Source organism: Anolis carolinensis, chromosome 5 (genome assembly GCF_035594765.1).
Source record: "Anolis carolinensis isolate JA03-04 chromosome 5, rAnoCar3.1.pri, whole genome shotgun sequence".
In the NCBI taxonomy this organism is placed as follows: domain Eukaryota; kingdom Metazoa; phylum Chordata; class Lepidosauria; order Squamata; family Dactyloidae; genus Anolis; species Anolis carolinensis.
This window is the reverse complement of record NC_085845.1, coordinates 162,450,425-162,465,598: the sequence shown is the minus strand read 5'-3', so window position 1 is coordinate 162,465,598 and position 15,174 is coordinate 162,450,425. Positions and strand designations below refer to the sequence as shown.

At 38.1% G+C, this 15,174-nt stretch overlaps 1 long non-coding RNA gene across 1 annotated transcript in view; it reads right to left on the bottom strand.

Moving 5' to 3' along the window:
* Positions 1-1,267: 1,267 nt before the first annotated feature.
* The window catches only part of LOC134299579 (uncharacterized), a 79,554-nt gene continuing 65,647 nt past the window's right edge, over positions 1,268-15,174 (bottom strand). Inside the window, exon 3 of the long non-coding RNA XR_010006783.1 lies at positions 1,268-2,346. This is a non-coding gene — a long non-coding RNA (uncharacterized LOC134299579). The remainder of the gene's footprint in view (positions 2,347-15,174) is intronic.

Genomic DNA, 15,174 nt, shown 5'->3' with positions numbered 1-15,174 from the left:
GAGTATTGGATTTGGATTTTGGGATTCTGGGTAAGGGATGCCTCAGTCTTCTTGCAAAAAGAAAGCCATCCTCAACCTCAGCAACATGGAATGGATGAAGGATTAGGGGAAATCCAACGCTAAACAGGGAAACAAGTTGTCTAGGAATACCTGGCCGCTTTAAATGAATTCAAGTCCTCGGGTTGGATCAACTACACCCAAGAGTATTGAAGGAACTAGTGGAAGTCATTTCGGAACCACCGGCAATCATCTTTGGGAGCTCTTGGAGAATGGGACAAGTCCCAGCTGATTGGAGGAGGGCAAATGTGGTCCCTATCTTCAAGAAGGAAAAAAAGGATGACCCAAAAAAATTATCGTCCAGTCAGCTTCACATTGATACTGGGCAAGATTCTGGAAAATATCATTAAGGAAGTAGTCTAAAAACACTTCCTTAATGTGGTCTTCGCTAATAGTCAACATGGATTTATCAAAAACAAGTCATGCCAGAATAATCTGATCTCTTTTTTTGATAGCATTACAAGCTGGGTAGATGCAGGAAACGCTGTGGATGTAGCATATCTGGATTTGAGTAAGGCCTTCAACAAGGTCCCCCATGACCTCTGGCAAACAAAGTAGTCAAATGTGGGCTAGGCAAACTACAGTTAAGTGGATCTGAAATTGGTTAAGAGAACGAACCCAGAGGGTGCTCACCAATGCTTCTTCATCATCCTGGAAAGAAGTGATATCCAAACAACCAAGAAATCCCACTAAATAAAGCAGCAAGACTTTTGAGCAGTTGTTTCCAGATATTCAAAGTGTTGCAAAGAAGAAATACATGTGTTTTTTAAATCCAAAAGAATATTTTGTACAAATAAAGGGCAATAAAAAGACTTATTTGTATCAATCTTTTCTGTACAAAATTTTGCTGCAGATGAAAAAACTTCAATACATAATATTGTGGAGGAATATTGGAGGAACAGTGAAAAACTACAGTAATGATTCAGGATGAAATAGTTGAGAATTTACATCCCTATAGCTACACTATAAGCCTGAGGGTAAGAACTCTCTACTGATCACTACTGAACAGTACAGAGTATTGCTTTCTTTAAGCTGTTCTGAGAGCGCTTTTTGTCTGAAGAGCTGGGTAAAATGTCTTTAAATAAATAAACATGACTGAACCTATGAATAAAAGAACTTTTCATACTAAAGTATGCTGGAAAAATCAATGCTTTTCTTCACAGAGGTACAGGTTGAGTATTTTTTTTTCCAAAATGCTTGGGACCAGAAGTGTTTTGAATTTCATGTTTTGGGTGGATTGGCAATATTTGCATATACATAATTAGATATCTTTGAAATGGGACTGAAATCTAAACAAGAAATTCATTTACATTTCATATATAACTTATTCATATTGCCTGAAGATAGTTTTATACATAATATTTTAAATGATGTGCATGAAACAAAATTTGCGTACATTGAACCATCAGAAAGCAAAGATGTCACTGTCTCAGGATACAAAATGCATAGAGATGAAAAGGCTCACCATTACTGTGCCTTATGATTGTCAGTAAAGAACAATGGTCCAGAAACCCATGGTCCAAGCAGAATGGGAATCTCATCCTGCTACTGGGGTTACTTCCCCCATCTACCTGACTTGGATCATGATGTTATCATTATCATAGGTGTTATCTCATGGCTGAATATGATTGCTTTCCAAGTGTAGCATCTTGGCCATGGGTCTGTAGATGACTGTAGAGACCTGTTCTTGAGCTACCTGATCTTCTGCAGTAAAGATATTGATTTCCAGATAGGAGATGATCCTGACAAGGGTTGGCTTGACGCACCTTCCTCTTTACACATTTCTCCCTCTCACCCTTCATTTGTGCCTCTTTGAATTCCACAGCACTCTTGGTAATAGCTTACCTTCAGTTAGAACACTAGAGGGATAGGACTTCCTAGTTTTTGGTATGTATGCCACAATTTTAGGTTTGCTTTAAGCCCATCTTCAAATTTCTTTTCTTGTCCACCAGCATTCCATTTTCCATTCTTGAGTTGAGAATATAGTAACTGCTTTGGGAGACAATGATCAGGCATTTGGACAACGTGGCCATTCCAGTGACGTTGATGGTGAAGGATCATTGCTTCAATGCTAGTGGTCTTTGCCTCTTCCAGAATGCTGACATTTGTCTGCCTGTCTTCCCAAGAGATTTTCAGGATTTTTCAGAGGCAATGCTAATGGAATCATTCCAGAAGTTGAGTGTGATATCACATGATCTTATGGTAGGATGTGAACACACTTTTAGTTGACCACTAATCCACTTCCCATTCCAAATTGCTGATTTTGTAGCCTTTTTTCAGCCTCTAGATCTATAGTTAATAAAATACAGACAGGAAAAAAGGATTACTTGAATGATTTCACAATATTTTGCAGTTAATCCCTCAAAGAGGTCATCTTACGCAATGGGAAATTCTGACAACATTCTAAGATTTTGCTCTAATTGAACACCACTGTTCTGTGTCATGCAATGAAATAGTAATTTTTTGAAATGTTAAACTAAGAAGTTTTGTGATTTTTCAAAAACAGCAGTTTTTCTAGACAGGGAGTGAAACATCTGTGACAACAAAGAAGGTAGGTATAATTGACACATACCACAACAAGAATCTGCAGATATAAATGTATTCAATCATAGATGAGGTTTCAATAATTTCATTCCTGAAACAATAAAATACATTCTTTTCCTTATAAGATCAAATCAACATCACTTCCTTTCAAAGGCTAAAAAGGGAAGAAATGAAAATTAGTGTGATTCCAGGTAAGTGTGTTTGTGAGAGTGGGAGACAAAAGATTTCATCACACTGAGCTGGAGAAAATGAGGTAAAGAGGGGTTCCCATAAAGCTTCTGCATACTCAGTTTAAAAATGAAATTGAAGATTTTCCTACCTCCTCACACCTAATCCTTCTCTTGGCTTCCTTTAAGATTTATCCGTTTGATTTGCCTTCGCACAGTAGACTTGTTTCCCCCACTGTCCCTTCCATGTTTTCTTTTCTTTTTTAAAAAACTTCTCTCTTTCTTGGGAGTTCAACTTACAGCTCAAAAAACAACATATATAGTTAGAGGGGCTATTCTTGCATTCTTACAGGAGGGGGGGGGAATGAAGCTAGCTCTCTTAAATCTCTTTCTATTGGCAAAAACAGCACAGCAGGAGTTTCAAGCAAGAGTTCGAAAGGACTTTTATGACCCAACACAGGAAGAGGGAGCTGAAAGCTTGTTAAGGTTACAGAGAAACGAAGCATGGGATTTGCATGCTTGCTATTTTCTCCTGCATGTTTGCTATACCGCCTCAGTCCCAAAATGGTAGTGGCGGCAGAAAGGAATCAATTCTCGCTCCTCCCTCCATGACGACGTCATAGTTTTATTTCCAAATGGGCAAGGAGGGATTCCCATCATATGTCAAATTGGGCATTTTTACAAGTCTCTATGGAGAATTGAGGAATAAGTCACTTGCCAATCAATTCATGAGTCGTGGAAAAAACCCACACTTTAGAAGCGGCAAGATGTCTCTGCCCCAAATTTGAAGCTTGCATCGGTGGCAGTTTCTTAAGTGTGTAGAAACGCTTACTTAATTGTGTGTGGTAAAGTCAAAAGAGAGAGAGAAAGAGAAAGAAAATATATCATTTCTTTCTTCTTGCCCCTACATACTACATATTTTGTCAGACCACTATCCAGCTAGATGCCTGAACTTGGAGAGAAAGGAAAATTGAATAATATGAAATTACCTTATACTGAGTTAGACCCTAGATCCATACTGTCAGCTATGACTAACAGTGATTCTCCAAAGTTAGGAAGTTTTCTTAACTTTACCTGGAGATCATTGGTGCTCCCTGGTAGTGTCCCATCCAAATAATAATTAGTCCTAATTCTAGTTAGTTTCTGAAATCAGACAAGGCCAGGCCTCACCCTTTCCCTGTGGTGTCTGTGTTACTGCCACCAACGCTCCCAGCTAGGGCTCCTCTGTAAATTGCCGAGAAATACTTGGTCCCAATTTATCTTCAGCCCATCCCTTAACATGGTGTCTCTATCTAGGAATAAATATACAACATTTTTGAGTAAATTATGGAGTTCCCTTCTGTTGTGAATAAATAAAGAACAATAGACAAGCTCTTTGAAGGAGTGTTGATTGTCAAACTAACATCTGTCCACCTCCTACCACTTTCTGTCTGAGAAGACTACAGTTCTTTTACAGCAGAAGGACTTGTTTTGCTATCTTTTTCCAGCTGCTGGTCACCATAAGTCAACAGGTGACTCAATGACATATATATGACTCGATGACACACAAAATTACTGAAGTGGCAAGTACAACAGGAATAACAGAATGAGCAAGAGCTCTTCCTCCACTCTGTTCAAACCCCCGCTTATAGGAAGATGTGACATTGTGCAATATAATCTGGCTCTGGGCCATTTTAATCTACTTGCTCTGTCAGGAAACAATATTTTAAATATGAAAAGAAAACACTGCAATAAGAATTTCTTATTAAAAAGCAAGCCGGGGAATCCAGCTTGAGCTCAATACAAAGAGACCAAGCTCTGATCGGCTAGTCTCAGCCCATTCCTATTACTTACATGTGGCTGAACTCAAAGCAATTTCATTTAGGCTGATAGACGTACACTAATGTAAAATCATAATCTCTGTGACAGTATGATCAGACTCTCAGGGTTCAATCTATATGCCATCCCTCTAGAAGGCAATGTACAAATTCCAGTGGCCTTAAATGGCTTTGGTAACCCACTTAAAAAGAGAGGAAACTACTCATTCCTTTCCCTCAGCTCACCCACTCTACCAAGCAGAAACCTTGAGAAAAAGCAGAAGAGCAGTAGCAAGCTACTTCTGTTTCTGTGTTTACACAAGCCATAACACCAGTGTGTTATGCAAGGCCATAAACCCTGTTCACCTACAAATGTGTATACAATCCATCAACTGACAAATGTGAGCCAAGGGCTCAGGATCATGCTGTCCTGCAGTGCAACATAATCTAGCATTATACAAAATAATCCTCCTCTTCTAATATAATTTAGAAGAAGAAAGAAATGTCACATCTGTCTTACCTACTTGGACTAGAACTATTTGGGAAATTGCTAGCAGAGCTGCAAACCTAGGCATCATTATACAAGGGCCATTTGTTCTTAAAATTGTGGACTGGTTAGCACAGATACATTCACCACTTCATGGCCACTGTGTTAAGCAGCACCATGTATTCATGAATGTGCCATACTTAGGAAAACATCCCAGACTGATTTTCAACATTCTTCATATCCCTGAAAAGACAATGCTTTGGGGATGCAGGGGGTAGTCATGTTTTATCCCCTCCATAAAGTCAGACAGTTTGCCTAGGAGATAAATTTTGTTCTGATACATTAGAAAATGGCTACATTAAAAAACCTTGTGCAAAATCTCTTACATTCTTGCCCAGCAGGAAGAAAAGTAATGTAATTATTCATTCTTGCATGTTTCTTCTATACAGTTCTACACAATACCAACAGGAGCAATCATTTACTTTCCATACAGTCACATATTCTACCAGGGACATGAAAACAATGTTTTCTCACATAGTCAAACATTATACCCACAGGAGCAGACTCAGTCCCCACACACCCATGAGATCAGATATTGTACCTCCCATATGATCAGATTGTGCATGTGTGGACATATTTTCTCACTTAAAGGCTGACATGTTTTTTTCATATATTCAAATATTATACTCAAAGGAACCACAGGATTTGTTCCATAACAATCTGGCTGAGATGGACAGCATTTCATTATACGTTCTCATTCCTGTGTGTTTGTGTGTGTGTGGGGGGGGGGGCGTAATTTCTAGACCCATTTACAATGTGCATTTCCAGATTCATTCAAAATGTGCTTTCTAGCCATTCAAGGTACTGCTGGTTTTAAAGAATGCAAAACTCTTTAGGGTAATTTGATGGCAGTGTAGATTCCAAAGTCGACCAAGGTCTGATCCACATGAAAGGTGAAATGAAGTTAGGTGCAGGTACACATTAGAACTCCTGAATTCTTCCTAGAAGCTCACAAAAAGAATATGATATCAACCCTTTCTTCTTCATATTCCCCTGCAGTTGTTACTCATATATACTATTTGTAAATCACCTTTGTAAATCACCAAAGTCATAATCATACATGGCAAAGTATTTCTAATTTTTTCCCCAGATGTATCATAAAGGTGACATTAAGAAAATCAACTCATTTGAACTGGGGTGCTGAAGGAGTCCAGACTTGATTTGATCTACAACCCTTTTGTTTGTCTTTTTGGTGGTCCATAACATCTATAAAACTGTGGACCTCAAAAAAGAAGATAAATTGGTCCTTTATTAAATCAAGCCTAAACTCTCCCTGAAAGCCAAATACCGGTATGAGGCTATTGTACTGGACATATCAGTACTGGACATATCATGAGACAAGTGATAATGATACAAGCCATCTTGATGATCTGTGATTCTTTCATAACAACAATAATTTATCTACATGTAGAGGATTCTGAATTAAAAACTAATATCTGGGTACATCATGTACCCAAATGCTTCATTCTGTTTAACAGTGTTAGAGGCAAGAAGTGACACAAGGCAGACACAGATAGATAAAGTATGTTTCTTATGTCTGTTAGGCAATTATTAGAATGAAAAGAGAGGCAAACAAAGACATTTTTGTCTATCAGTAAAAGTAAGATTCACAGTCACTTTATTCTCTGGTTAATACTTTTAGACAGTTGTGATTCAAATAAGAAATACATTTATTAAAAAAGAAAAGTACACCATGTACATCAGTGAGAAAATAGCAATGGCTGCAGCATCTCTCATCTCCACAACCCATGTCTGTTCTGATAGCGTGAGATGAGATGTTTTCTTTATCAGTGCACAGCTATTTCTCCTGACTGAATAAAAGCTGAAATGCTCAAAGACTGTATCTGCCATCTGTCACATCCACAATATATGAGTTCAAGGATGGGGTGGGAAGGGGTCTACATTTTTCAGAAGAAGAAAAAAATCTTCCTGTGTTGCTTCAGTGCTGTGCTGTCAAATACTTCTCAAATGAAAGGCCATACATGGACTCTGCCTGATGCCTATCCAGGCCAGTGCGAGAGAATGGAAACTGGAAACTATTTGGGTGGGGTTGATTTAATAGACATCATGGAAAACAACACTATCCCTTGGAGTTCTTCTCAGTTCCTTATTTGGGCTTCACACCATGGAAGGACTCCTGTGAAAGGAATGCCACAAGTAAACAGAAGAGGACTCAATGCAATCCTGATAAATTTTGTGGCCTGAGACAAATGGTCATCCATTGCATTTCATGTGACTAATGAATCTTACTTCAAGACTGCGAAATGGGATGGTAATCTCCACTGCACCTCAAAGCAGCTGATTTGGGTGTGCAGAAGATACCATGAAGCACATACATCTCTGTTATTAAGAAAGCAGAGTGTAATATCCAGGAGATTCAAGAAGAATGGCTGAGGGCAGCTGTTTTAAAGAACCATTAAATGAAGCTTTGAATAACTACCTATTCCTCAGAACACTGTTGTTTCCAGTTGACAACTTTATATGAACATAAAAGAAGGAGAAAAAAACTCTCTTATTCATTTATAGAATGGGGAGGGAAAAGATGGATGAGGAGGAGGTCCTAGTCTATTTGGGAAACTAAAAATGTATCCTGTCTGGTTATACCGCTCTGTGACTCTGTAGGAACTGCTTCATGTTTGGCATTTCAGAGGCTGAAAGATAACACTTGGGATTTCCAGGCTGGCATTTTCCCCCTTAGGAAATCCCTCTGAAATTAGGATGTGCTGAGCAAAGGCCTTGGCACCTATATATGGACTGTTCTTGGCCTCCGCAGCAAGAAATCCCCGGAGCAGGTGTTGCATTAAGTTAGCCCCGCTAACACATCTGTTCCTACCTCAAGGTCACACGGTGTTAACATGGGTAGTAAAAGTTTAGATAACATAGCTCATAGCTCAGGGAAATTAGTATTGCCTAACACCAATCCTGACCTCAGAAGCCCTTTTGTGCCTATGTGGAGAGCAACTTACTTTTGCTTTGACAAGGAGCTGGCCAAGTGCTTCTGGAGAAAACATGCTCCTCTTGTCATTCCAGTGTCAATGTATGCCACATTTTCTTTCCATTAATAGCTACCACCTACCTAAATAGGCAATTGCTGCATGAAAATGTAATTTAGTGAAATGGATGGCAAGACATTCAGTAAATCAGGAACAATTACAGTAAAGAATCATTCCATGTTGCATTGACAAGCAATACCACAACTGCAATTTCCATATGAATGTTTGATAACAGAGCTTTTGAAGAACTGGTGAAAACTTTGTTAGTACTGTATTTTGATGTAATTTAGTCCATATAGACAAGTTGCTCCGACCATCGAAAGCCCTGCACAGCCTGAGGATTGCTGCTAACTATAATCTTATTTATTGAGTCCATATATTACACTGCAGCATTTCATGTATTTTGACCCCTATATCAGCAGGGGATATGTTCCTACACTTGCCGTATACAGTGTTCCCTCACTTATTGCTGGGGTTAGGTTACCTGCAGTAAGTAAAAATCCGCAAAGTAGGGACGCTATATTTATTTTAATATTTATACATTATTTTAGTAGTTATATACTATTTTAAGTCTTTATCAACCAATAAATCACGTCCTTCTCCTCCCGTTGCCGCTTGGGCTCCTTTTCTCTCCCTTTGGCTTCTCCTTCCTCCCTTCCTTAGGCTTTAAATTGTATTTTTTATGATTTATAATAGTCTTTTAGTGTTTATTGAAAAACCGCAAAACAGCAAATCTGCGAAAAGTGAACCGCGAAGTAGTGAGGGAACACTGTACACATGAAAATGCAGCTAATAATTATCGTTATTGAAATAAATTATTTCAAGCAGAGGCAAACTATAGAATGATGTTAGGGGACTTAGTAAATGCCTAGAACAGCGTTTCTCAAACTGTGCTCCTCCAGGTGTTTTGGACTTCAACTCCCAGAAAGCCCAACCAGATTGCCAGCTGTTTGGAATTATGGGAAATGAAGTCCAAAACATCTGGGAGAGCGCAGTTTGAGAAACTCTGGCCTAGAAAGAACACATCTCTTGAATTTCTATATCCTCCAGTGCAACTCTGTCAAGACTGTCATCAACTTCCAAGGGAAATATACCATAGATTTGCTTGGAGAACCTGGAAAATGTCTAGAAAGAAATGCACCCATGGATAATGGGGTCATACTTTATTTAGAATAACTATGGCAATTAAAATATACTGAATAACATTCTCTCAAGAGTATACATTATCCCTATTGTTATATTTTAAGGATACTCAAAGAATATGTTCTACATGCCCTTTTATTTTTCCCATTCAGATATATTCCTCAGAATGCATTTAAGTTGCTATGGACCCAATCCAGGCAAATATAAACACTTATATGAGAGTAATTCTAGCAATATTCTTCCTCCTGCAAGAAAGTCTTCAAAATTAGATTTTTGAAAACTATTTACAAATTCTGCACAATATTTATACTTTTAAAATAGAAAACAGAATGTTCACCACATAAATATTATTTTCTGTGCAATAAGTACTCTTTCCTGCACATAAATGCTTTTTTGTGAGTAACAAACATACACACCAATTTTGAGCAAAAAAGCCCCAAAATATGAAGATTCCCAACAATTACTCACATTTATGATCAGAGATAATGATTTCCCATCCACTTTTTTCTTTCTCTTCAGTTTGCTGAGACTTTACAAGCACCATTCTGAATTTTTAAAAATATTCTGTCCCCTGATAGCCTATCCAAGTGCTATTTCACCTTGTTCTCGTCTATCATATTCAGGATCTGAGTGCAGATAATAACAGCTGCAGTACATTAAAATTATGTTTTAGCTGCTGATTGATATCAAGGTGTCAGCTTATGCAGAGTTTTGCAGTTTGAGCCTGTATGCACTGTATTGTAAACTGTAATTATATGAGCAGACAATATCAGCATACAAGGTGAGAAAGAGACAAAACATGTTTTTGCTTCATCTTTGAGTGACTTTCTCTATGCTGTTTGTGAAAATGCTTTTCTGCATGAAATTATGAGAAGTGATGGCAAAAACGGAACACTTGACAGATAATTCTTGTGTTAACCACATGCAACTAAACTTCCTCTGCCTTCCTGCTTTCTTCATTATTTTAGAATTTTCAGCTGTGAATCTGCTTCTCAGCCATTCCCTTCAGCAGGGATCCTCAAACGTTTTAAGCAGAGGGTCAGTTCATGGTCCTTCACACTGTTGGGGAGCCGGACTATAGTTTGAAAAAAAATATGAATGAAATTCCTATGCACACTGTTGTTGTTGTTGTGTGCCTTTGAATCATTTCAGACTTAGGGCAACCTTAAGTTTATGGTTAGAAGCAGGTAAATTACATTGGAGGTCTGCATTTGGGAACCCCTGCCCTTCAGACTACAGAACAAAACTCATTTGTTTCATTTCTCTAAACAGATAAATAAATTTTTAAGTATTCTGCCTGAAAAAAGATGCTTTCGAGTTCTGTCCCTGGCAATGTCTAGTTGAAAGGACCAGGTAGCAGATGTACATACTGTCAGTCAGAAATTTTAACCATATTGGGCAAATAGTTTGAACCTTGTGTGAGACAGCTTCCTATGTTCCTAACATACAAACTTGCTTCAGGTCCTTTGGAGCATGTGAATTAGAAATCTGAATTCAGAAGACTATACTATATGCTACCCTATATTATAAACAAAGTCTAGTAAAATTAGTTTTCTGCTGTCAGTCCAAGAAACAGCAAAAGTGATCATGCCAGAACTTTATTTAAATAACTGAAAGTCACCTTAGTAGGAAATTATCTGTGGTCAACTGTAGAACTAACCTTTTATTCTGGACAGGGATGTGGAAACTGTGGCCCTCCAAATGTTGCTGGACTCCAGTTGCCATTAGGACAAGCCAAGGTGGCCAGGGGTCAGTGTTACAATTCATCCAAAGCTTGAGTATTCTACATTTCTGATACACAGTAATGCAAAAGGCTAATATCTAAAGACTAAGTTCTATTTAGCAAATTGTTGGTCATTTGTTGGGAGTGCTTTGATGATGTGCTGCTTCATGGCAGGGGGTTAGATTTCCAACTCTTTTATTCTATGATTCTATGCAACCTTGAAAGCATAACAATATTCACTGGAATTTGGTTCCAGAACTTCAATGGATATCAAAATCTGTGTATGCTCAAAGCCCCTTGAATATAATGGCCTCTTATATAAAATGACAAAATCAAGGTTTGCTTTTAGGATTTTAAAAATATTTAATATTTTAATATTTTCAAATTGCAGATAGTTGAATCCAGGGATACAGAATCTATAGCTAGCTAGCTAGCTAGCTAGCTAGCTAGATTATAGTATGCATCTAGCTATTGTAGTATGCATTTGTTTATCTCACTATCACTCTGTTTATCATCTATCTATAGTTCTTGCTTTCAGGCAGGTACAAAAGCAATCTAAAGAGGATGATTTTGGATAAAAAAGGAGGTTGGAAAGGAATGGATTCAGCATCATTTCTCCGCCCACTTTCCCTTCCTCTCATTTCCTGAGAAAAAGAAACCAATTGCATCATCATCATCATCATCATCATCATCAACAACAACAACAACATTATCCTTGATAAATTGCCCAGGACTCTGTTTAACATGTAGTTGAGTGTGGATGTGTCCAATAGACAACTTTAAATGGGTCACTTTGGGAGCCATTGCTCTCCAAGACTGTTGCCATTATTTCAGCAGGCACCAGCCAATCCTCCGCAATGCCAGAAATACAGCTTAATGATGTAACATTAGAAAATGTTGACCATTTCCGTTACCTTGGCAGCCACCTCTCCACAAAAGTCAACATTGACACTGAAATACAACACTGTCTAAGTTCTGCAAGTGCAGTATTTTTCTAAATGAAGTAGAGAGTGTTTGAGGGTCAGGACATTCTTAGGGATACCAAAATGCTTGTTTATAAAGCTATTGTACTCCCAAGCCTGTTATACGCCTACAAAACATGGACCATCTACAGACATCACACTCAACTTCTGGAATGCTTCCATCAGCATTGCCTCAGAAAAATCCTCTTGGGGAGATCGGGGGACAAATGTCAGTGTGCTGGAAGAAGCAAAGACCACCAGCATTGAAGTAATGATCCTTTGCCATTAACTTTGCTGGACTGACCATGTTATCCAAATGCCTGTTCACCGTCTCCCAAACCAGTTACTATACTCCCATCTCAAGAATAGGAAATGGAATGTTGGTGGACAGGAAAAGAAATTTAAAGACAGACTTAAAACCAAACATAAAAACTGTGGCATAAACACAGAGAACTGGGAAGCTTTGGCCCTTGAGTGTTCTAACTGGAGGCCAGCTGTAGTCAACCATGCTGTGGAACCGTGCTGAGGCACAAATGGAGGGAAAAAGAGAGAAACACATCAAGAGGACATCAAGCCAACCCTTATTGGGACCTCCTTCCACCTGAAAATCGATGTCCTCACTGCGGAAGAACATGCAGGTCAAGAATACATATCCACTGCCAAAACCCTACACTTGGAAGGCAATCATACTCAAACACAGGTGATTGCCGATGATGAAGATTAATAGCTGACCTTCAGTATTATTTCAGTCATTTCAGTGACTTGAATCTAGATTTTTTTTCTCCTTCTGTCCTCTCAACTTGAACTTCTCATACATAGAATAGAAAGACAATAAGACTAATGCTTCTAAAAATAGAGAGAAAAGAATAAGTAGTGGTAGTACCACATGCATTGTTACAGTTCACATAGTTTACACATATGTGGAGGTGACTCTGTGGATATTATAACCCTTATGGAAATAAGTTACTTGAGTGTAAGTTATGTACATGGCAATTACAAAGCTATATATTTAATACTTTCAAGCTGGACATTACTTATACTGGCAAACTTGTCTCAGATTGGTTGAATTGTATTTACTTTGACAGAACCAAGGAGGCTTAAAAGCAAACATTGCAGACCTCAGTGTAAGACTCCATTTCCTTTCTGCTGGTTTTGTTACCAGAACTGCTTTTACTTCACCCTCGAACTTTAGCAGCTGATCACTGTGGTTGTGAAACACATGAGAGTTTTGCTAAATAGGTTACATGGATACTCTCTACTGGAGACTAATAGCTGACACATCAGGCTGCTTGCCGAACCATGGCAGATAAATAGAAGTATTTTTAGGTGATTTTGATTTCATCAAAGAAATAGAATTCCCCGCCTTCCTTCACAGCCAGAACATTCAAACTATAAGATGCTTACTGTATTCCTTTGCTCTTATTTTGTAGCTCAAATGCTATAGGAATAATATCCAGAGGAGCTTACACTTAAACCTGCTGAATTTTTCCATTGCCAATTACAAGAGAATATGCATTCCAGAGCTATCAGACAAACCGCTTCTTTTCAAATAACAGACACCAGTGGTCTAATAGTAAATTTTGAAATGCAGGAGCTCTACATGACAATATGCACCATATGTAGATACATACATTCACTAACAAGCAATGGTACGTAGCAGTTTAACACAGACATATTTTAAAGTGATCTTAACACACATTCACTGTCCTGTAAGCAATAAGAATGCATTAAACATGTCTTCAAATCATTTCAGCCACAATTAAAATGTTGTGTCTGACTTCATATTAATAGACTTTAATTGCAACCAAAGTACACATTAGGGACAGCCACTGTGTTTGTTCATCTGTTTTAATGGAAGCATATCAGAAAATGAATGTAAGTGCCTGAGCTACTTAACTGTTTTCAGTTTAGCCATTTTCCCAGGCAAAATTTTCATGGAGAGATTGGATGAAGCAGTTGCTTCTGTCACTGTTTATGTGTTGGAATTCTTAGCTTCTAAAATGTGTTTAACTCTGTACTTGATGTTAATGTTATACCTTATTTCATTGTTCTTCAATGTTATAACTTCAGGAGTTTGGATGAACAATCACTACTCCACATTTGCTAAGGCTAGGGGTACAGGAGCCCATGAAAGTGGAAAAAGGCAAATTAAAAATGGTTTTACCCAAGGGAACATCTCACTAGGAATCTCAAGATCCTCCAGTGAGATTCTATGATCAACTGCCACCAAAAGTTAACCATAGAGTTGTCCTAGAAGATCTATTAATTCCTAAAGAGATCATATTAGTCAAATATGTGAATAATCAAATCCACCAAAAAAAAGGTCAAACCTGAAAATGTGAAGGGCTGACTTCTTTAATATTCTAAGCTGTCATTCCATCACTGAGAAAAAAGGAAGCTTTCACTATTATTATTACTTTAAAAAAAAAGGGAAAAAGAAAATACCAAAAAAATGATGCTCTTAGCTCTGAGAAGTATGCAGTTTTTGCCTAAAGGCTGTTTTTTTCCTTTTTTACAATTTGGGACTGATTTATTGTACTTCCCATTTCCTGTCAGCAGAAAAAATCCTGGGCTATATGCCATAATGATTGCCTTACACATTGTATGCTCAGATCTTATTGTAAATGCATGTAACCCTTTATAAAAGATCTTCAATATTATTATTCTGGACACATTCTTAGGACCTGATGAATTTTTTGCTTATTATGGAAGAAGGTACTGCCTGTGTTGTCAGAGCCTGTCTCAGTGTGACTTATAGCTATAATCAGCTAACCATGGTAATATGCTGAAAAGCACTTGTGAAATATTTTAATTAGTAAATTGATTATCCTAAGGAATAATTAGAAGTGGCACTTGCCTTGTCGTTTCTGGCTGGTAGCCATTAGGACTTAGCAGCTGCTGCTATTGCACAGAGCTTAAAAGAAAGAGGGACAAAAGAAAGATGTAGATTCTACATTTTCAACCGGAGATTGCCCTGATTTAAGAATACCTGAGCTTTCAGATCCTCTGAAGATGCCAGCCACAGATGCAGCCAAAGTGTCAGGAGAAAAGGCTGCTAGAACATGGCCATACAGCCCAGAAACCACACAACACTCCATACCTGAGCTATACTTGTGTGTGTGTGTGTGTGTGTGTGTATACACACACACATGCACACATTTCATTGATCGGAATCCTGTTCTTACTCCTTTTTATTGTTGTTGTGTGCCTTCAAATCATTTCAAACTCATCTGAACTCTAAA